Here is a 23,707-nt window from a genome sequence, read left to right on the forward strand (position 1 = left end):
TTTCAGAAACCTGAGTAATCACTTTTGACTAAATTGCCGTACAACTAAAGTGGAAGTCATTCTTTCCACCATATCCTAACATTATTTCTCTTTGTGATGCCCCAGGAAAGCATTGGGTTTGTCCTAAGATGCTGGAGGAAGTATCTTGAAGTCCGAGGCCACGACATGTGCACTGCTCTCCATCACATGCGCTTTAAATTGTTGCTTTGTTTTGGTTCTCAAATCAGAGATTGGTACAATGCACTTTCTGTGTTTCCACACTGCTGCTGGGACTGTCCATGTCACTCCCCTCCCTCCGCACACCCACAGGGCTCAGGCTAATTTGCACACACAGTAAAGGGAGGGAACTAGTATTCTGTCTCTCCCCCTCTCCTTTTCCTGTGTGGAGTGTTCTGATACAACCTGACACCATGTAACAAAAAAAAGTAGAAAAAAAACTCAGTTCCTTTCATGTAGCTTCTCAATTGTTGCTCAAAAAAAGTTTTAAAATATCCAAATAAAACAAACAAGCAAAACGCAAAAAAAGTCCTTCCCCGCAATGTGTACGCTACCATTATTTCAGACCTCGTGTTTCATTCTTATTTCTTTGTAAAATGTGTTTTTCGTTTTCCTGATTCTTATCTTCCCGCTGTCTACCTTACTTGGTCATCACTGCTTGCCAAGGAGTGTGCCTTCTCAGATGAGGAAGCCTTCACACTCTTCTTTCACTTCCTCTACGTATTTCTCATGTGTTACTCAAATCCTAACCAGCATACACCAAATATAAATTGCTTCATATAAGAAGACTCAGACATATAAGTAGGCTAACACATATAAGTAGAGAACTCTTCTCGTTGTATTTTTATCTTTTGCGCTGTGAGTGTAGCAGGAGTTACACCATGTGCACAAGATTCATCATTCCATGTCAAGGAGTAATACTAAATGGATTAAAGGCTGCTGGTTGCTTTTTAACAAATCTTTGGACTAGTGAATGTTGTTTGGTTCTTCTTCCTCCTGTAGATCGTAGTATGATAAAAAGAAAAGGCATATTGTAGCTTTAGTTCAGGTCAGGATCATTAAACCATTTGCATGAGCTTTATAGTCACTTTGAAATGCATATGAATTTTGATCCATACTGATTGTTTTGATCCATATTCACTCCACAGTATGTGGTCCCTGATACGCCTGTTTACATGTGCACCACTAACTTCAGAACTCTTAAACCTGATTGTTTTGATCAGGGCCGGACTGGCCATCTGGCAATTCTGGCAAATGCCAGAAGGGCCTGTCTGTTTGTGGGTTGCCTTGTCTGCTACGTTGTTAACAAAATCAGTGTTCTCAAGACCAACACCGTTAAGAGTTGTGACGGAACACAAAGTTCCTGACTCTGTCACCACAGCAGGCCACAGGTATCATAGAAATACTGGTCTGGTAATAAATCTTCCTTTCCTCCACCCAGGGTAATATTAGTAATATATCCCATCTGGTCCTTGGGGACGGAGACAGCATGGGCCTGTGTGATTTCAAATGCCAGGGCTGAATATCAGTCCCAGTCCGTACCTGGTTTTGATCCATATTCACTCCCTTGTATGGGTTCCCTGGTATGTCTGTTTTCATGGGCACCACTAACTTCAGGACTCCGAAACCTAATAGTTTTGATCCACATTCACATCTCTCCATGACTTATCTTCTTGAGCATCCCCCATCCTCTGGAAATTCCCAGCATATCAGATTATCTTCCAGGATGGACGCCTTCAGACACAATCTGAAACTCTTCAGGAAAATCTGCAATAAACCCACTGCAACCTCACTACCACCAGGGCTGATCTAACCCCCCAAACTCAGTGTCTCCTTCCCCATAACTCTATAGATTGTAAGCCTGTGAGGGCAGGGTCCTTTCCCAATTTACAATATATAAATATAAGCCACAGATGATATAAGGCAGACAACACAGTGACTGCACTAGTTGGTAAAGTTATGGTTCCATGGAGCGACAGGTTGCATGGTTCTGTGTTAGCTTGTAATATCTCATTCCACTGAAGAACTTGCTCCGACAGCTTGATGCAACATGACTCAGAAAAAGTTGTATTCTGATGAAACTACGTCAGCTAATGGCCTGTCTCAATGACACAGAGAACAGTTGAAATGTTATTTCCTGTGAGATAATTCTTACTGGCACAGGAAGTAGTTTTCATCCTTTATTGGAAGATATAAACAGGATAAGTAAAGCAGGTTGTGGAATTAGAGGGAGGCAAACTGGTGTAAGGAGAAATAAAAAGATGGGACTATTATGATACAGAAGATACGTATAGATATTGTGCAAATCTGGCTACTGAATAACCTTTGGAAGGGACTTTTAAAATAATTATAATCAACTAGTAGCAGAAGCTAATTGACAGAAGTGACAGACCCACTTTTTTTCATAGGTTGGGGTCACACTTGCGAATGTGATGCGAGTCTCTCGCATCAATACCCGGCACTGCCGGCTGCAATCGGACCGGAGCGTTCAGCTGCATAGAAATACATGGAGCTGCACGCTCCGGTCCCGAGTGCCGGTGGCAGTGCCGGGTATTGATGCGAGTTTCTCCCATCACATTCTCAAGTGTGACCCCGGCCATAGGGTCAGTTTGGTCTTGTAGCTCCGACCGATAGATTCAACTGAGTGGAGATAAGCAAAAGGAAATACAGTACTATGTTTAAATAGAAGGTGTTACCATTATGGAACCATGCCCCTGAAGAAGTCAATATGGTGAAACACAACTTGGGCTTTTCACATTATGTTTCACTGATGGTTATCTAGTATCTTGTAAATTAAAAAACTTACACATTATAATTCCCATCTGGCATTGCTTCACTACTGGGAGCATCTCCACTCTCATCTTTTTAGTTTTTTTAGAGTGAGGTAGAGGCTTACTGCATTAATACGAGTGAATGATATCACATTGAATATCTGTTATGAAGATAAGAACAATCCCTATAGGATTCCATCTGACCCAGACTGCCTAAGCTAAGTCCCATCTCTGCATATGTTGTAACTTGTAATGACATTATATTTTTTTGTTGATGGACCTGTATGATGGCTTATTTTTTGCAGGAATATTTGCAGTTTTCATTGGTACATATGAATTTTTGATCACCTTCTACTCAATCATTTTGTAAGGGAGAGAGACAATTCTGTTTTTTTGTGTCCACTGGGCATATTTTTTTCTATTTTATTATTTTTTACAATAAAATCCAATTTTTTTTTACGGAATTTTTTTTTATGTGTTATCATGCATTTTTATTCACTTTTTTTAAGGCAAAGTGACCAAAAATAATATAATTTATGTGTTCACCCGGAATCTTAAGTGACAAGCTAGTTTTATAGTTTGGCTCATTACAGATGAAATGATACCAAGTTAGTATAGGTTTTTTTTCATTTTTACTAACACGAGACTTAAAAATTAGCTATTTAGACGATTTACATTTTTTTAATATTTATTTTTATAAACACTTATTTTTCTTTCAAAGGGAACCTGTCAAATGAAAAATTGCTATTAAGCTGTAGATATGGGGATAATCTGCATGTTAATAGCATTCTGATCCTACCCGATGCCCTCACTTAGACCCCTGCTGCCAGGAGGAAATTAACTTCATTCCCCCTGGCAGCATTCAGCTTCCATTCAAGGGGGCGGCGCCGGCACGGCTTCAGTCACTGCCCTGTATATATAGAGTGGCGGCTATAACCCTGTCCCCGCACTGACAGACTTGCTTGCTCATCATTAGAACTGGTTGTCAGACAGTGCCAGGGGTGCAGTTACAGCCGCCACTCTATATATACAGGGCGGTGACTGAAAGCACATTGGTGCCACCCCTATGACTGAAAGCCGAACGCTGCTGGGAGGAATAAAGTTAATTTCCTCCCAGCACCGGGAGTCTAAGTGCGGGCGATGGCCAGGATCAGGATGCTATTAACCTGCAGATTATCCCCATATCTGCAGGTTAATAGTGTTTTTCATGTGACAGGTTCCCTTTGAGTTTGCAGGTGTAATACTTAAAGTAAATCTATCACTAGGTTTGGCCGATAAGAGATACGGCCATCACCATTCAGGGCTTATACAGTGGGAAAAATAAGTATTTGATCCCTTGCTGATTTTGTAAGTTTGTTTACTGACAAAGACATGAACAGTCTATAATTTTAAGTGTTAGGGTACCGTCTCACAGTGGCACTTTTGTCGCTACGACGGTACGATCCGTGACGTTCCAGCGATATCCATACGATATCGCTGAGTCTGACACGCAGCAGCGATCAGGGACCCTGCTGAGAATCGTACGTCGTAGCAGATCGTTTGGAACTTTCTTTCGTCGCTGGATCTCCCGCTGTCATCGTTGGATCGGTGTGTGTGACACCGATCCAACGATGCGTTCGCTTGTAACCAGGGTAAACATCGGGTTACTAAGCGCAGGGCCGCGCTTAGTAACCCGATGTTTACCCTGGTTACCGTCGTAAATGTAAAAAAAAACCAAACAGTACATACTCACATTCCGGTGTCCGTCAGGTCCCTTGCCGTCTGCTTCCCGCACTGACTGACTCCCGGCCGTAAAGTGAAAGCAGAGCACAGCGGTGACGTTAAACCATGTTAAAACATTTTGCACACATACACTTCTAACATTAGTAGTGAGGAATATGTAAAAAAAGGGATATGAGATGGTTTACTGTATGTAAACCATGTCTCATTTCCTGTCGGGTTTGTGAAGGAGATAGCAAAAGCCAGCAATTGAATTACCGGCTTTTAAGCTATCTAGTGCTGTATTAAATATAAATATATATATATATATATATATATATATATATATATATATATATACAGGGGTTGGACAAAATAATGGAAACACCTGGAAACATAAACAAAAGTTAGTTTAATATGGTGTAGGTCCACCTTTTGCTGCTATTACAGCCTCAATTCTCCGAGGTATGGATTCATACCAGGTGTGAATTGTTTCCAAATGAATTTTACCCCATTCTGCAGTTAAAACACCCTCCAGTTCTTTGAGCAACGATGGCGGTGGAAATCGACGTCTAACTTGAATCTCTAAAATCGACCATAAATGCTCAATAATGTTGAGATCTGGGGATTGTGGGGGCCAGATGAGATGCTCAACTTCATTAGAATGTTCCTTGTGCCATGCTTTAACGATTCTAGCTGTATGAATTGGTGCATTATCATCCTGAAAGATGGCGTTCCCCTCCGGGAACAGTGCTTGAACCATTGGATGCATTTGGTCGCCCAAAATGCCTAAATAATCTCGGCTGTTAATTCTTCCATGAAGGGATATCACTGGCCCGGCGGCTCTCCACGAAATAGCACCCCAGATCATCACAGTACCTCCACCATGTTTTACGGTTGGGAGAAGGCAGTCTGGATGGAATGCTTCTTTCGGCTGTCTCCAAACGTACACTCAGCCGGAGGTCGGAAATAGGGTAAACGATGATTCGTCTGAGAATATCACGTTTCCACTGCTCGAGGGACCAATTCTGGAGGTTTCTACACCACTCTAAACGCTTGGAAACATTTGTCATTGAGAGCAGCGGTTTTCTAATTGCAGCTCTTCCGTGGAATCCAGATTTGTGCAGCTCCCGACAAACAGTTTTCGTGGAAACTGGGTTCCGTAGGTGTTCATTGAGCTCAGCAGTGATTTTCGAAGCCGTGGTCTTGCGATCCTCTCTCACAATTCGCTTTAGAGTCCGACGGTCTCTCTCAGTCAACTTTGACTTTCAGCCGGACCTGTGCTTTGCTGCGGACATTTTTCCTTCTCTTTCAAATGCAGTCATTACTTTGGAGACAGTGCCTCTTGACACGCCAAGCATTCGGGTACTTTCTGTTACACTAGCGCCTGCCATGCGAGCACCAACAATTTGGCCTCTTTGAAAATCCGAGAGGTCTGCCATTGGTATCAGGTTCTCATCAATGTTCTTACAATTATGCAAAACAAACAGTTAATTTACATACACATATCACATAGCACAAATAATCAACTACAAAACATTACCATGTTTATTACATGTTCAAAGGTTATGATGCCAGAACGTTAGGTGTTTCCATTATTTTGTCCAACCCCTGTATGTGTGTGTCTCAATGACATACAGTTATATGAAAAAGTTTGGGCACCCCTATTAATCTTAAGCTTAATGTTTTATAAAAATAGTTTTTTTTGCAACAGCTATTTCATAAAATAGAATACTTTATTGAAAAATACTAAAAGATCCCTATCTAATAATTCAATGTAATGGGGCAATTGACCCCCACATATATAAACACACGCCCTATACTAAGAACATACCAAAGATAACATCATAAAATGTCCTACTAAAGTGATATAGCATAAGTGGTATACAATATATACCTAAAAGAGTGTAAGGATATATGTGTACTACCCCTAACAATATTGCAATACTCAATATGCAACCCTATGGTACTTCCCTACCTAGATGCGGGGGTTGGCACCCTAAGAAAATACGAGAACGGCGCCCCCGCTCGTACGGTGGCTAGCCCTGGTCTCCTAGGAATTCCCTATAAGGGATAGAGTGTGAAACAGAAGGCCAGTTGGCTGTATATAACTTGTCAAGGTATGTGATATCATTAACACAGCATGTCAGGCCCACACCCCGCAATGTGCTGTAAGGTAGGGATAGAGGTAGAAGCTAAATATCACTAATTACAGGACAATAATAATAGAAAAAAGCACGATACATTCAGTATAATAAGGGACCGATACCATGAAACATATTAATGCCATACAAAGCAATAACCAAAGCACGCCCCCACAAAGTAAACCTGGATGTAAGCAAATTAATACAGTCAGTTCAGTAGGGAATGCAGTAAGTGATAGAGATACATAATGATAATAATTGTAGTATACTCATCTGCTGCAAAAATAAACCCCAGCCAAACGTCCATCCAACAATAGTAGCTCACAAAGTGAATCGGGGCAAGCCAACTCCGCAGATGTCCTCTCCCATACAGCTTCTCCTTGTGCAAAGTGCGTTGCATAGTTGACCGATGCACAGTGACACCATCTGCAGCAAGTTGATGCTGCAGCTCTCTGGAGGTGGTCTGAGGATTGTCCTTGACTGATCTCACCATTCTTCTTCTCTGCCTTTCTGATGTTTTTCTTGGCCTGCCACTTCTGGCCTTAACAAGAACTGTACCTGTGTTCTTCCATTTCCTTACTATGTTCCTCACAGTGGAAATTGACAGGTTAAATCTCTGAGACATCAGGTATCCTTCCCCTGAACAACTATGTTGAATAATCTTTGTTTTCAGATCATTTGACAGTTGTTTTGAGGAGCCCATGATGCCACTCTTCAGAGGAGATTTAAACAGGAGAACAACTTGCAAGTGGCCACTTTAAGTAGCTTTTCTCATGATTGCATACACCTGGCTATGAAGTTCAAAGCTCAATGAGGTTACAAAACAAAAAAAAGTGCTTTAGTAAGTCAGTAAAAAGTAGGTAGGAGTATTTAAAACAAGAAAATGATAAGGGTGCCCATACTTATGCACTTGTCAAATTTTGTTTGAATGCAGATTGCACATTTTCTGTTAGTACAATAAACCTCATTTCAAGGCAGAAACATTACTGTGTCCAACAGTTATTAGATATATGAAACGTAAATAGCTGTTGCAAAAAAAGCTATTTTTATAAAACATTAAGCTTAAGATTAATAGGGGTGCCCAAACTTTTTCATATAACTGTATATATATACACCTATACTATGTGTAGACATTTATTCTATCTATTCTATTCTTACCTGTCAGTGTGATTTTACTGTACACCGCGCTGAATTACCGGCTTTTCTATAGGACACCGGTACGTATTTCTCGCAAGTCACACTGATGGACCGTGTGTAATCCGTATTTCTCTCGCCCCCATAGACTTTCATTGGCGGATTTTTTGAGCAATACGCTGACAAACGCAGCATGCTGCGATTTTCTACACCCGTAAAATACAGCTGAGAAATATGTGGCAGATAGGAGCTGCCCCATAGAGAATCATTGGTCCGTGTGCAATCTGTAGTTTCTGCACCTCTCATACGTCCGTAAAACTCTCTAGTGTGACGCCGGCTTTAATCGCAGATACATTAGTGTTTCAGGGCTGATTTTAAGGCCAGGTTCAGATCAGTGTATATTAAATTTGCCCGAAAATTAGGACGATTTTGCAGAAAATTGGGCCGATTCTCATTCATATTCCATACGTGTGCCATCTGTGTGTACTTTACATCCTTGTGACATCCATATTTATACATTAACATTTTGAAATGTGCATGATCAAATAGTTTTCTATGTTCAGAATTGTAATGTATCCAATGAAACTGGATGCTTTACAGATGATCCATATGGGATCTGACTTTTTCATGCACCCATAGACTTTAATATGTGCGTCTTATCCAAGATACATGCTGAAATTTTTTTCACACTCATTAGCGTGTTATGTGGACATGTACAGTCTGTGTGTACTGCAAACAGCACACAGCGCCCACACAGCCATTATAGCCAGTATGCTACTGCACATAGTCAATTTTACCCACTGAAAAAAGGTCTGCATGTAAAACGTGAAACATTACTGCAAGCGCTATTTGGGTCCCATTTACAGATTAGACTTGAAAAAAGCAGGCAGCTCCTGCACCTGCCGCTATGTGGATGAGCACAAGAGCCAAGCTTAAGCTGAGATTCTTGGCTTTAAAATGAGACCAGAATTGCCACTGTAGTTATAACCCAGCCTGCAATATTACAGGTTAAAGTGTAAGTTAGGACTGCCACGCACCTACAGCTGTCATTTTAACCTCTAATATCTCAGGCTGGGTCAAGACTACAACAGCGAAATACGGCCACTGCTAGCCAAGATATATCTCATACTCGGTGGCCACCCTGAAAGTAAACGTGATATGTCCTTGGCAGGGAATGGGTTAGTCAAGTATGGAATGAACCCTAATGATAAGTAAATTGCCAGTGCTCCAGTTTGTTGCATAGTTTGGTCACAGAAGAAACTTGTGAGAGTAGATTATATGGGGTAATTCAACTTTTATCTACACAGAACATGAGGTACATGCATCAGCTTCTTAATACAGCATAAGAGGAAATCTAAAGGACCTTTTACCAGAGAGAAAGTGAAATCAAAGTACAACAAGTATATGCATTACATTCAACTAAGCATATAATCAGTAACAACATTGCCATCTACTGTCAGAAAAGTGTAAACTCCTCCTGCACACAAATAAGTCTATATCTGTTGCATATTTGTCAGCACCCACACAGTTTATCATGTATGTCAGTGGGGATGCAATAATATAAAATGTTATATTCCATGGCGTTAGAAAATAATCTCCATGTACTAACTATAACCTAAACAGTTAGAGGTGCACTGTTACTTTATTAAATGAAAGAATAACTAGCTGCCACTTAGTTGTCATCAAATAGATTAACAAGTAGCAATGATGGGCAGAAAGGAATCTGAGGAGTAACCAAATAATTGCTATCTCATGGGAATTCTCTTGCACAACCACTTGCCATTTCAATTGTCATACACTGGCAAGGCATGTTTAGTGCCACAGAATGGGACCAGACAGCAGATGGGCTTCCTTTTACGCATAAGATTATTCCAAGAATGCATTGACAGTTACTTAAAGTTTAGGTCCAGCCATAATTACCCAAGCAAAGAAAATATTGGTCATTCAATGTGTGATTATTATGTACCGTATTTTTCGGACTATGAGATGCACCGGACCATAAGATGCACCTAGGTTTTGGAGAAGGAAAATAGATAAAGAAAACTGAAGCAAAAATTGTGGTCATGATGCACTGTAATGGGGGGATCTGCTGCTGACACTGTTATTGGGGTAATGTCCGTAAATTTTGTACTAATATCCCCCATCCTGGTACATATGTCCCCTTCCTAGTATATATGCCCCACCCATTCTAATATTGTACCTATCCAGGTATATATGATCTCCATCCAGGTATACATGGCCCCCCCTTCCTGGTATGCATGGCAACCCATCCTGGTATACATGGTCCCTCATCCTGGTATACAGGTAGAACAGTTTGCAGACTCCATATACAGAGCCCCTAATTGTTAGAAGAGAAAAATCCCCCTCATGTGACCCCATTTTGGAAGTTATACCCCTTTGGGAATTTACCTACAGGTGTAGTGACGATTTTGACTCCATGGGTATTTTCCAGAAACAAGCAGCAATGAATGTTGCTGAGTGAAAATTACAAACTGCCATTCTAGTGACCAGTATGCTGTAGTAACCAGTACGTTGCAGTCATCAGTACGTTATTGCATTTTATTTCACTTTTTGATCGGCGGTATGATGATAAATCATTGTATTTTGCCTTGTTTTTTTATTTATTTATTTTATTAAAAGGTGTTCACTAAAGGCGTTAACTAGTGGGACAGTTTTATAGGTCACGTTCTGGTCGCGGTAATACCAAATATGTGTACTTTTATTGTTTATATATTTTTTTATACAAATTTTTTTATGAATGCAATATCTTTTGATTATTTTTATTTATTTATTTATTTTTTTACAAAACTTTTTTTTACTTTGTCCCACTAAGGGACTATCAGTTTTTGCAGGCTGATCGCTTGTATAGCATAGGGATGAAGCACCATCTCCATGCTATGCAAACTGTCAGCTCTGCACTGACAGAGAAAGTTGCTGATTATGAACTGCGCATGATCTAGCAACTTTCCTAGCTCTGGTGACCTGGATGTCATTATTACGAAATCGGGTCACCATGGCAACGATCGGGACCCCGTGTCACGCCACGGGGTCTACGATCCAATGGCAGAGTGGCTGTCATCCCTCTGCCAGCTTCCAGAGTTTGAACGCAGCATTTAGGGCGTTAAAGTGCTGGGAGCGGTGTGACACTTAGTGTCAGCTATCAGCTGTCAGAATCAGCTGACACCTGGCGGCGATCACATGCGCACTGTTATGATCCTTAGTGGCTGAGGATCACGAATAGACCAGCAAGTGAATAAACTAAGGACAAGCTCTAGGGAGATGGTAACTGGACTGATCGCAAATCTGAACCTATCCAAAACAACTAGAGGTAGCCGGTGAACGTGCCTAAAAAATTCCTAGACGTTTCGAGCCAGCCTGAGGAACTAGCTACCCCTAAAGAGAAAGAAAGACCTCGCTTGCCTCCAGAGAAATAATCCCCAAAGATATAGAAGCCCCCAACAAATATTAACGGTGAAGTAAGAAGAAGGCACATACGTAGGGATGAAATCAGATTCAGCAAAAGAGGCCCTCTAGTACTAGAAAGCAGAAAATAGAGCAGGGGTCTATGCGATCAATAAAAAACCCTTACAAAATATCCATCCTGAGATTACAAGAACCCACGCACCAACTAATGGTGTGTGGGGAGAAACTCAGTCCACTAGAGCATCCAGCAAGCAAGGAAATCACATTTTAGCAAGCTTGACAAGAAAACATGATAAACACTGCTGATCAAAAAAATGAGCAAACAAAACTTAGCTTTGTCCTGGATGGACTGGGAGCAAGGTAGTCAGAAGGACTCTGAGTAGCACTGATTACATCGACAGCCGGCAACAAGAGGAAGTAAAACAGAGCTATATAGGAACCTCCCAGAGGATAACGAACCAGCTGATAGCCAGAGACCAGCAGGATAACAATCAAAGCCACCAGGGGGAGCCCAAAGCAAAAGTCACACCATACCACCAGTGACCACAAGAGGGAGCCCGAAAACAGAGTTCACAACAGCGCATAGCCTGTGTGCGCGCACTATCGCCTGGACGTAATAATCCATCCCACGTCAAAGAGGCTCAGGACACGTGGACATATTATTACTAGAGATGAGCGAATTTGTTGGCTCCATCCTTATTGGGCTACCTATAGCGCTTACCGAATAAGCTGCAGAGGGAACCCAGATACCTGGATCACTCCGGCTGACACATGCGTGGAGAGCCCAACAAACAGGCTCTCCATGCATGTGTTGTGACAGTGAAACTGCCGCGACACATGCAGCTGCGGCGCTGGACAGTTGGTCAGCCGGTGCGCTCCAGGTATCCGGGTTCCCTATGCAGCCTATTCAGTAAGCGCTATAGCTTGCTGAATAAGGAGGGAGCTGAACAAATTTGCTTTACTGCAAATGTCGTAAAGGGGTTAAAAGCAACCAATTTGTTATACATTCATTAACAAGGCAAAAAAAAAAAAAGAAAAAGAAGAGCAAAATCCTGTTTTGCTGGCATTTTTCCTTGCTCTCTTGTATATATATAAATTATAAATTTACTTTATTATGGACTTGGATCCTTCCACATTGGGGGCTGAGAATTTTTTCAACAATAATAATCAAGATAAATTGAAAAAAGGTGCTAACATTATTTATGCAAAAGAAAATAACATCCCTATTGATCAGCATAATTTAAAAGATCCCATGAAAAATTTGGAGAAACTATCAGGGTATGTTTCCATGGTCAGTATTCGCTGCGGATTGGACGCTGCATACAGCCACAGCGTCCAATCTGCAGCGTTCAGATGTTACAGTATAGTGGAGGGCATTTTATGAAATCCCATCTCCACTATGCGTGCAGGGACACCTCCGGCTTCCCTGCGTAACCGGACATGCGGCGCGTCTTTCTAGACCGCAGCATGTGTATTTATCCTGCAGAGACGCTCAGTCTCCGCAAGATAAATATCACAGTCCTATGTATAGGACGCCGTGATTTCGCATGATTCAATGAACACATGCGGAATCACCGCGCATACAAAGGCCGGCAGTGCTTTGGGCGGAGCTGCGCCTAAGTGCTGTCAATACTGACCGTGGCAACATAGCCTTAGAATAAAGAAATGGTGCAATTCCACCGCTTTACAGACTTATTTAGTTAAGTGTATGGTCCAGCGAGGTCTTCTTATAAAAAAACGCCCAACATTTAAATATGATGAGGAATTGTGGGATGGTATTCTTCTAGATTGCTTGATTAAATACAACTCACCATCATATTTGAAAAAAAACTAAATTGGACATGGCAGAAACCACCATCCAAAAAATTGAAAATTGTTTGAGCATACTTAGTCAGATTACTATGTGGCCTCAAACAAAGAATTGATGAGAATCTAACTAGGGACATGCAAGACTATGAAAACAATATAGTTTACAAATGGTATAAATATAATCGAGGTACAGAAAGTCCGAAATCTCTCTCTACTGATGGTATTACTGATTTATCTGATTACGACATTGAATCATTGGAAACACCATCTACGTCAAACGTGAGGTCAAAAAACTTAATGAAATTTGTGCCATACAAAACACAACTACAAAAAAAGTCACCAAGAGAACTGGGAGAAAACACCGCAAAACCACAGCACAATTACTCAACAAGACAACAAAAATAATATGGACAATGAGGATTTCACAAGTTTGAATCTATCAGCCAGCACAATTCATATATTAAAAAAGGGATTACATTTTGTGCCTACTAGGAAATTTGAACTTTTCCCGATGTTATTGGACCTGAATAAATTTATGAGATGTTTGACAATTAAAAAACATATTTTATAATCTGAGGATGAACAGCATACTAACAATGCCAAGACTTCAATAAAAAATTAATTTTCAAATATGATGTTTATGAAACAACTTTCGCTTGTCATTTTTCATTTGTTATCTGAGTCTGAACAGGAATTAACAACATTACAGGACCAATCCTTTTCTAAAACAGTGCCAAATCCAGATTCACATCCCATTAATACACGTAGCACTGTTATGGTTGAATTTCAGCATATTGTTGAGGAGGAATTGAAAGTTCTACATAAAAACCATAATAACTTAAAATCAAACCTCACTAAATGTGAACATCAAGCTTAAAAAACATTGCAAATGAATGAAAACCTAGTGATAACAAATTTGGATAAGGATGGTTCGATTGTACTTTTAGATAGGGGTCTTTATGAAAGAGAAATCTGGAATATGCTACAGGATGTTAATGTTTATCACAAATTGACGAGTGATCCTACAAATCATATAAAAATGAAATGAAGTCACCTTCTGCAGGAAGGAATGGATCTGGGAGTAATACACACTAAACAGTAGTTTTTACCCACAAATGGCCTATTGGTGTGCTCAGGAGAAATGGCACAATACATTTTGAGGTCCATTTTCTCCTGCTACACTTGCAAAAATAAACAAAAATTGGATCTAGATAAAAATTTGTTGTGAAAAAAAGTTAAAGGTTCAATTTTTGCTTCCACATTGCTTCAGTTCTTGTGAAGCACCTGAAGGGTAAATAAACGTCTTGGGATACATTGAAGCATTCCAGAGTTATTACTACACAAAATGAGACTGGTTAGAATTGTAAAAGGTGAAAACAGGCTTTGGGGTGAAGGGGTTAAAAATTACATAGTATGTTATTTTAGCCTCAGTTTGTTCATTGTCACAATGGGAAGATAAGTGAAAATGGACTGTAATTTGTTACGCAATTTCTCTTGAACATGGCAATACCCCATATGAAGTTGCACAGTACTGTTTGGGTATATGATATGACTTGGAAGGAAGGAGCGATATTTGACTTTTGGAGCGCAGATTTTCCTTGAGTAGTTTGTGGACAACTGTTTGCAGATTCCCTAATGTGCCAGAACTGCAGAATCTCCCATCAAGTAGCCTCATTTTGGAAATTACACTCCTCTGGGAATTCATCTATGGGTGCAGGGACTATTTTGACTCAACAGTTATTTACAATAATGTAAGCATGCAGTTGGTGTTGCAAAGCAAAAATTGTAGTTTAGTGCCCAATTCATTGTACACAGCTTGTGTTTCTGGAGACACACACCCCATAAGTTGTTAAAGGGAATCTGTCACCTAATTTTTCGTATATAAGCTTCGGCCACCGCCATAAGGGGCTTATCTACAGCACCTGGGCGGGCAGTCCGATCCGATGGGCGTCGTGGTCCGGGGCCTCCCATGTTCATAGGATGACATCATCTTCTTGTCTTCACGCTCCGGCACAGGCGTACTGATTTGCCCTGTTGAGGGCAGAGCAAAGTACTGCAGTGCGCAGGCGCCGGGCCTCTCTGACCTTTCCCGATGCACTGCAGTACTTTGCTCTGCCCTCAACAGGGCAAATCAGTACGCCTGCGCCGGAGCGTGAAGACAAGAAGAGGACGTCATCCTATGAAGATAGCTTAACGGGAATCTGTCACCATGAAAATGCCGTCTAATCTGCAGGCACCATGTTATAGAGCAGGGGGAGCTGAGCAGATTGATATAAAGTTTTGTTAGAAAAGATTCAGTATAACCTGCATTTTAATAGTTTAAACCTCTTGTCTTTCTGGGATTTTCGGTCCAGTGGACTTCTGAGATTTTCCGGTCCTATCAGTGACTGACAGCTACCTGTGTATGCACTGAACGCTGTCAATCACTGATCAAACCGCGCACTGGAACAAAAATCCCAGAAAGGAAGGAGGTGTTTAAATGACTAAAACACTGGTAATACTGAATCTTTTCTCATAAAACTATTTATCAATCTGCTCAGCTCCCCTGCTCTGTAACATGGTGCCTGCAGATTAGATGGCATTTTCATGGCGACAGGTTCCCTTTAAGAATTGTCGTTCTTGACAGCACATTGTCCTGTGTAATCAGGACATGTGCTGCCAAGAACAATGACAGCTTATACACAGAGAACGATCTGGTTACCGAATGTTCTGTGGGCATGGGAAGTGCGGTCGGCCTCTCTAGACAGACTATTACATTAATTTTAACAACATGACCATTAAACAATCTCCTATCAGCAAGCCGAATGGCGGCCAGCAAACCACTGCATTCATGTAGTGTAAATGCATCTTTACTCTATAAACAATTTTATTAATCTCTGCAAGGAAAATTACAATTTTATACAGTTGGCTGTCTGCTTAAAGCCAACTCTAATATATGTTATGACTGTATTGTGGTGCATTATGCTTTGGATTTGGATTTTACTATTTGAATTGCGATTGGTTAAATCAATTCCCCAAAAAGTTGCAAAATAGGTACGGCATCCTGTATCTCTCAAAATTCAGCTGAAAATTTCTGCCACAGATATTCATTGTGTGAATACTGCGCTATTATAAAATTTAAAAAAAGCATGTTGACTCACTTAATACATTAACCACCTACAATTATGGGAAAAACCTCATTCCAGATTGTGACATCACTCCACTCCTGTGGTAAATGCCTTACATCACAGTAAGTAAGCTGGACATAATTCGAGATATTACAAAGAAGAGTATGAGCATTCAGTACATGACTTAACCATCCCTATAATACCTTTGTGGTAACTGTGGCATTCCTATCAGTTTACATGACAGTAAACAGGGTTCGGATTCAATAGTTATACAGATTTATTAGTACAAATAAGGTGTCTCAAACAGGAAAAATCCTTATTGCTTAGGCAAGTGATAGGCTGCAGCGGTCAGAGAAACTAACAATAACTCTCTACTTTAGTCACCTGACTGCTGAAGCCAATCACCGGACTCAGCAGTTCTAAATATTACATCACTAGAACTTCCTTAAAGGGAGTCTGTCATTCCAAACTGTAGCAAAAAACTCGGCATGTCTCAGGAGTGTAGCCGAATCCGGCAGATAACCTTAGAAGATCTAGAGCCTGCGTGTCTGGTCTGAAGGGGACGCGGCATCCACCGCAAGTCCATGCGACCATCCACCGCTGTGACTGATGAAGGTCCGGCTAATAGGACCAAAACTTTTTTTGCTACTAAGCGTGGATACAATTAAACCACTTATAAAGCTAAGTTTGAGTGCCGAGTTTTTTGCTACACTTCATGGTATTGGAACCTACTCTGGCACCTTATATACGGCTGTGCACGCGCTTATCTTTCTAATTTGTCATTCCAAACTGACCCCATTAACTAAGCACACACTATTATAGGGAAAAAAAAACTATACAAATTCTACATTTAGTGTTCTAGTGACTACCTCCATTCTGCAGAAGCTGAAGATTATTCCAATATGCTAATCACCCCCTGGTTTGGCATGCCCCTGCCTGAGCTTCCTCTGCAGACAATGCTGCTACAGGCAGGCTGCGCTATCAGTCACCAATGATGGAGGTGGGGGCATGCAAACCTAATGGGCATAATGGCCTTGCCAAGGGGACACCAAGCACAATCATTAGCATTAATGATTAAACGTCAATTTCAGCAGAATGGAGTCAATGATTAGAACAGAATATCGTGATTTTTATAAGAACTATATCAGCCACTAGGATATATGCTTAGTTTATACTGGAATTTGGGGCTGACAGATTCCCTTTAACATGTCAACACCTAAACCTTCTGATAAACCCCCCTCCACAAAAAAAACTAGCATATTATAGATTGTTTTTGTATACTATTGTATTGTTATGTATACTATCTTCTTTTTATGATGAATAGTCTAACAACACTATGACAATTGAATGAAACATCTCTTCCCTTGCTTTTTCTTGTGTAATTACATTCTTAGCTGACACAGGTGTTTGAGGGCTTTGACTTCACCATTCACAAGAGAACATCTTGAGAACTTACAATTAGCCACAGGCTCATCCAGGGAAATTTCATCCACCTCCCACGGTTTAAAGGAATTAAAAGCTCACAAAGCTTTCTGACCTCTGAAGTTATCAAAATTGCCCATTAGTAATCCACAGGGAGGATCAGAAGTAAAAAAAATTGTGCTTTTTACTTAAACATATGCTCATTATCTCACCTGTATATTTCCGGTTTCCTTCTTTCTTTCTCAGTATGAGGAAACCTGAGATAAGCTCACTTGATAGTCCTCATCCCCATCCTGGTCTGCTTAGCCCCTACATCCCATCCTGGTATGCATGGCTCCTCATCCCCATCCTGGAATGCATGGCCTACTCATCCCTATCCTGGTATGCATGGCCCCCTCATTTCCATTCTGGTATGCATGGCTCATCATCCCCATCCTGGTATGCATGACTCCTCATCCCTATCATTGTATGCATGGCTCTTCATCCCCATCCTGGTATGCATGGCTCATCATCCCCATCCTGGTATGCATGACTCCTCATCCCTATCCTTGTATGCATGGCTCCTCATCCCTATCCTGGTCTGAATAGATCATCATCCCTATCCTTGTATGCATGGCTCTTCATCCCCATCCTGGTCTGCATGGCTTCTCATCCCTCTCCTGGTATGTATGGTTCCTCATCCCAATACTGGTCTGTATGGCTCCTCATCCCTATCATTATATGCATGGCTCCTCATCCCTATCCTGGTCTGAATAGATCCTCATCCCTATCCTTGTATGCATGGCTCTTCATCCCCATCCTGGTCTGCATGGCTCCTCATCCCTCTCCTGGTATGCATGGTTCCTCATCCCAATACTGGTCTGCATGGCTCCTCATCCCTATCCTTGTATGCATGGCCCCCTGTTGTGAACTCTGTTTTTGGGCTCCCTCTAGTGGTCACAAGCGGTACTGTGTAGTGTTGTCTTTCTGCAGGTTGGCAGCATCAGCTGGTTCGTTATCCTTGGTTGGTTTTCTATTTAGCTCACCTGGATACTCAGTTCCTTGCCTGCTCTCAATGTATTCAGCGCTCTTCAGATTCCTTGTGACTACCTTGCTCCCAGTCTCTCCAAGACAAGCTAAGTTTTTGTTTGATCATTTTTTGATTATCAGCATTTATTATGTTTTTAGTCCAGCTCGCTAAAATGTGATTTCCTCGCTTGCTGGTTGCTCTAGGGAACTTTCTCCCCCCACACCGTTAGTTGGTGCGGGGGTTCTTGAAATCTCAGTGTGGATATTTTGTAAGGTTTTTTTACTGACCGCACAGACCCCTTTACTATTTTCTGCTATCTAGTATTAGTGGGCCTCATTTGCTAAATCTGTTTTCATCCCTGTGTATGTGCCTTCCTCTTACCTCACCGTTATTATATGTTGGGGGCTTCTATATCTTTGGGGATTATTTCTCTGGAGGCAAGAGAGGTCTTTCTTTCTCTCTAGGGGTAGTTAGTTCCTCAGGCTGGCTCGAGACGTCTAGGATTTTTAGACACGTTCACCGGCTACTTCTAGTGTGTTTGGATAGGTTCAGATTTGCGGTCAGTCCAGTTTGCCACCTCCCTAGAGCTTGTCCTATGTATGTTACTTAGCTGGAGTAATTTGTGATCCTCAACCACTAAGGATCATAACAGTAGAGCAGGCCAAAAAGTGTTTAATGCATCGCAGAAGTGGGATAAAAAGAAGACCTGAGTACATTTTTTTTTTTCTCCTCCCGCTTTTCCTTTGCTGCAGTCTGTTTAGCTTCTTTCATCCCCTTGAACTCTGGGTGGTTTTGAGCTCAGCTGCAGACATGAATGTTCAGACTCTGACTTCTAGTGTGGATCATCTGACTGCACGGGTGCAAAGTATTCAGGATTTTGTTATTCATAGCCCTATGTCAGAACCAAAGATACCCATTCCTGAGTTGTTTTCTGGTGATAGATCTAGGTTTCTAAACTTTAAGAATAATTGTAAGTTATTTCTATCTCTGAGACCTCGTTCCTCTGGTGATTCCGCTCAGCAAGTTAAAATTGTTATCTCCTTGTTGCGTGGCGACCCTCAAGATTGGGCTTTCTCTCTGGCGCCAGGAGATGCTGCATTGCTTAATGTAGATGCATTTTTTCTGGCTCTTGGACTGCTTTATGAGGAGCCTAATCTTGAGAATCAGGCAGAAAAAGCGTTGCTGGCTATCTCTCAAGGTCAGGATGAAGCAGAGGTGTATTGTCAAAAATTTCGGAAATGGTCGGTGCTTACTCAATGGAATGAGTGTGCCCTGGCTGCAAATTTCAGAGAAGTTCTTTCTGAGGCCGTTAAGAATGTTATGGTGGGGTTTCCCACCCCTACAAGTCTGAGTGATTCTATGGCTTTAGCCATTCAGGTTGATCGGCGTTTGCGGGAGCGCAAAGCTGCTCATCCTTTGGCGGTATTTTCTGAACAGAGACCTGAGTCTATGCAATGTGACCGAACTCTGACCAGAATTGAGCGACAAAGTCATAGACGTCAAAATGTGTTGTGCTTTTACTGTGATGATTCTACTCATGTTATCTCAGCATGCTCTAAACACTTAAAACAAAATCGCTAAACCTGTCACCATTGGTACTATGCAGCCTAAATTTATTTTGTCTGTTACTTTGATTTGTTCTTTGTCATCCTACCCGGTTATTGCTTTTGTGGATTCGGGTGCTGCCCTGAATCTGATGGATTTGTCGTTTGCCAGGCGCTGTGGTTTTGTCCTGGAGCCTTTGGAATTTCCTATTCCTCTGAGGGGAATTGATGCTACGCCATTGGCTGAGAATAAGCCTCAGTATTGGACGCAAATGACCATGTGCATGACTCCCGTACATCAGGAGGTGATTCGCTTTCTTGTTCTGCATAATTTGCATGATGTCGTCGTTTTGGGTCTGCCATGGCTGCAGGCTCATAATCCAGTTTTAGATTGGAAAGCTATGTCTGTGTCAAGTTGGGGTTGTCAGGGAATTCATGGCGATGCTCCGTTGGTGTCTATTGCTTCTTCCACTCCTTCTGAGGTCCCTGAGTTTTTGTCTGACTACCAGGATGTATTTGATGAACCCAGGTCCAGTGCCCTGCCCCCTCATAGGGATTGTGACTGTGCTATAAATTTAATTCCTGGTAGTAAATTCCCTAAGGGACGACTTTTTAATCTGTCTATACCAGAGCATGCCGCGATGCGGAGTTATATAAAGGAGTCTTTGGAGAAGGGACATATTCGCCCATCCTCTTCCCCTCTTGGTGCAGGATTTTTTTTTTTGTGGCCAAGAAGGACGGTTCTTTGAGACCTTGTAAAGATTATCGTCTTCTGAATAAGATCACAGTCAAATTTCAGTATCCTTTACCACTATTGTCTGATTTGTTTGCTCGGATTAAGGGTGCCAGTTGGTTCACCAAGATAGATCTCCGTGGTGCGTATAACCTTGTGCGCATTAAGCAGGGAGATGAATGGAAAACAGCATTTAATACGCCTGAAGGCCATTTTGAGTACTTGGTGATGCCTTTTGGACTCTCTAATGCTCCTTCTGTGTTTCAGTCTTTCATGCATGACATCTTCCGAGAATATCTGGATACATTTATGATTGTTTATCTGGATGACATTTTGGTCTTTTCTGATGATTGGGAGTCCCATGTGAAGCAGGTCAGGATGGTGTTTCAGGTCCTGCGTGCTAATGCTTTATTTGTGAAGGGCTCAAAATGCCTCTTCGGAGTACAGAAGGTATCCTTCTTGGGTTTTATTTTTTCTCCTTCTACTGTGGAGATGGACCCAGTCAAGGTGCAGGCTATTCATGACTGGACTCAGCCCACGTCTGTTAAGAGTCTTCAGAAGTTCTTGGGTTTTGCTAATTTTTACCGTCGTTTCATCGCTAATTTTTCTAGCGTGGTTAAACCTTTGACGGATTTGACCAAGACGGGTTCTGATGTGACTAATTGGTCTCCTGCGGCCGTGGAGGCCTTTCGGGAGCTGAAGCACCGGTTTTCTTCAGCTCCAGTCTTATGTCAGCCAGATGTCTCTCTCCCCTTCCAGGTCGAGGTTGATGCTTCTGAGATTGGAGCAGGGGCTGTTTTGTCGCAGAGAAGCTCTGATGGCTCTGTGATGAAACCATGTGCTTTCTTTTCAAGAAAGTTTTCGCCTGCCGAGCGGAATTATGATGTTGGTAATCGGGAGTTGTTGGCTATGAAGTGGGCATTTGAGGAGTGGCGACATTGGCTCGAAGGAGCTAAACATCGTGTGGTGGTCTTGACTGATCACAAAAATCTGATTTATCTTGAATCTGCCAAGTGCCTGAATCCTAGACAGGCTCGTTGGTCTTTGTTTTTCTCCCGTTTCAACTTCGTGGTCTCATATCTGCCTGGTTCGAAGAACGTGAAAGCTGATGCACTTTCTAGGAGTTTTGTGCCTGATTCTCCGGGAGTTTCTGAGCCGGCTGGTATTCTCAGAGAGGGAGTGATTTTGTCTGCCATTTCCCCAGATTTGCGAAGAGTGCTGCAGAAATTTCAGGCGGATAGACCTGACCGTTGTCCACCAGAGAGACTGTTTGTCCCGGAAAGATGGACCAGCAGAGTTATTTCCGAGGTTCATTCTTCGGTGTTGGCGGGTCATCCTGGGATTTTCGGTACCAGAGATTTGGTGGCTAGGTCCTTCTGGTGGCCTTCCTTGTCGCGGGATGTGCGTTCCTTTGTGCAGTCTTGTGGGATTTGTGCTCGGGCTAAGCCTTGCTGTTCTCGTGCCAGCGGTTTGCTTTTGCCTTTGCCTATTCCGAAAAGGCCTTGGACGCACATTTCCATGGATTTTATTTCGGATCTTCCGGTATCTCAGAAAATGTCTGTCATCTGGGTGGTGTGTGATCGTTTTTCCAAGATGGTCCATTTGGTGCCCTTGCCTAAGTTGCCTTCTTCCTCTGATTTGGTTCCTCTATTTTTTCAGAATGTGGTTCGCTTGCATGGCATTCCTGAAAATATTGTGTCTGATAGAGGATCCCAGTTTGTGTCTAGGTTTTGGCGGACTTTTTGTGCTAAGATGGGCATTGATTTGTCTTTTTCGTCGGCCTTCCATCCTCAGACTAATGGCCAAACCGAGCGAACTAATCAGACGGAAACTTATTTGAGATGTTTTGTTTCTGCTGATCAGGATGATTGGGTGACTTTTTTGCCATTGGCCGAGTTTGCCCTTAATAATCGGGCTAGTTCTGCTACTTTGGTTTCGCCTTTTTTCTGCAATTCTGGTTTCCATCCTCGTTTTTCCTCGGGTCAGGTTGAGCCTTCTGACTGTCCTGGGGTGGATTCTGTGGTGGATAGGTTGCAGCAGATTTGGAACCATGTGGTGGACAATTTGAGGTTGTCACAAGAGAAGGCTCAGTGCTTTGCCAACCGCCGCCGCGGTGTGGGTCCCCGACTTCGTGTTGGGGATTTGGTGTGGCTGTCTTCTCGGTATGTTCCTATGAAGGTCTCTTCTCCTAAATTCAAGCCTCGCTTCATCGGTCCTTATAAGATCTTGGAGATCCTTAACCCGGTGTCTTTTCGTTTGGATCTCCCAGCATCGTTTGCCATTCATAATGTGTTCCATAGGTCTTTGTTGCGGAGGTATGTGGTACCTGTGGTTCCTTCTGTTGAGCCTCCTGCTCCGGTGCTGGTCGAGGGCGAATTGGAGTACGTGGTGGAGAAGATTTTGGATTCTCGTATCTCTAGACGGAGGCTTCAGTATTTGGTGAAGTGGAAGGGCTATGGTCAGGAGGATAATTCCTGGGTTGTCGCCACTGATGTTCATGCGGCCGATTTGGTTTGTGTCTTCCACGCGGCTCATCCTGATCGCCCTGGGGGTTTTGATGAGGGTTCGGTGACCCCTCCTCAAGGGGGCGGTACTGTTGTGAACTCTGTTTTTGGGCTCCCTCTAGTGGTCACAAGCGGTACTGTGTAGTGTTGTCTTTCTGCAGGTTGGCAGCATCAGCTGGTTCGTTATCCTTGGTTGGTTTCCTATTTAGCTCACCTGGATACTCAGTTCCTTGCCTGCTCTCAATGTATTCAGTGCTCTTCAGATTCCTTGTGACTACCTTGCTCCCAGTCTCTCCAAGACAAGCTAAGTTTTTGTTTGATCATTTTTTGATTATCAGCATTTATTATGTTTTTAGTCCAGCTCGCTAAAATGTGATTTCCTCGCTTGCTGGTTGCTCTAGGGGACTGAGTT

At 42.1% G+C, this 23,707-nt stretch overlaps 1 protein-coding gene across 2 annotated transcripts in view; it reads right to left on the reverse strand.

Annotated features, from left to right (window-relative positions):
* PDE4C (phosphodiesterase 4C) overlaps positions 1-23,707 on the reverse strand; it is a 670,949-nt gene that overhangs the window by 209,089 nt on the left and 438,153 nt on the right. The gene's annotated exons all lie outside the window — the stretch shown is intronic.

Source organism: Ranitomeya variabilis, chromosome 1 (assembly GCF_051348905.1).
Source record: "Ranitomeya variabilis isolate aRanVar5 chromosome 1, aRanVar5.hap1, whole genome shotgun sequence".
NCBI lineage: Eukaryota > Metazoa > Chordata > Amphibia > Anura > Dendrobatidae > Ranitomeya > Ranitomeya variabilis.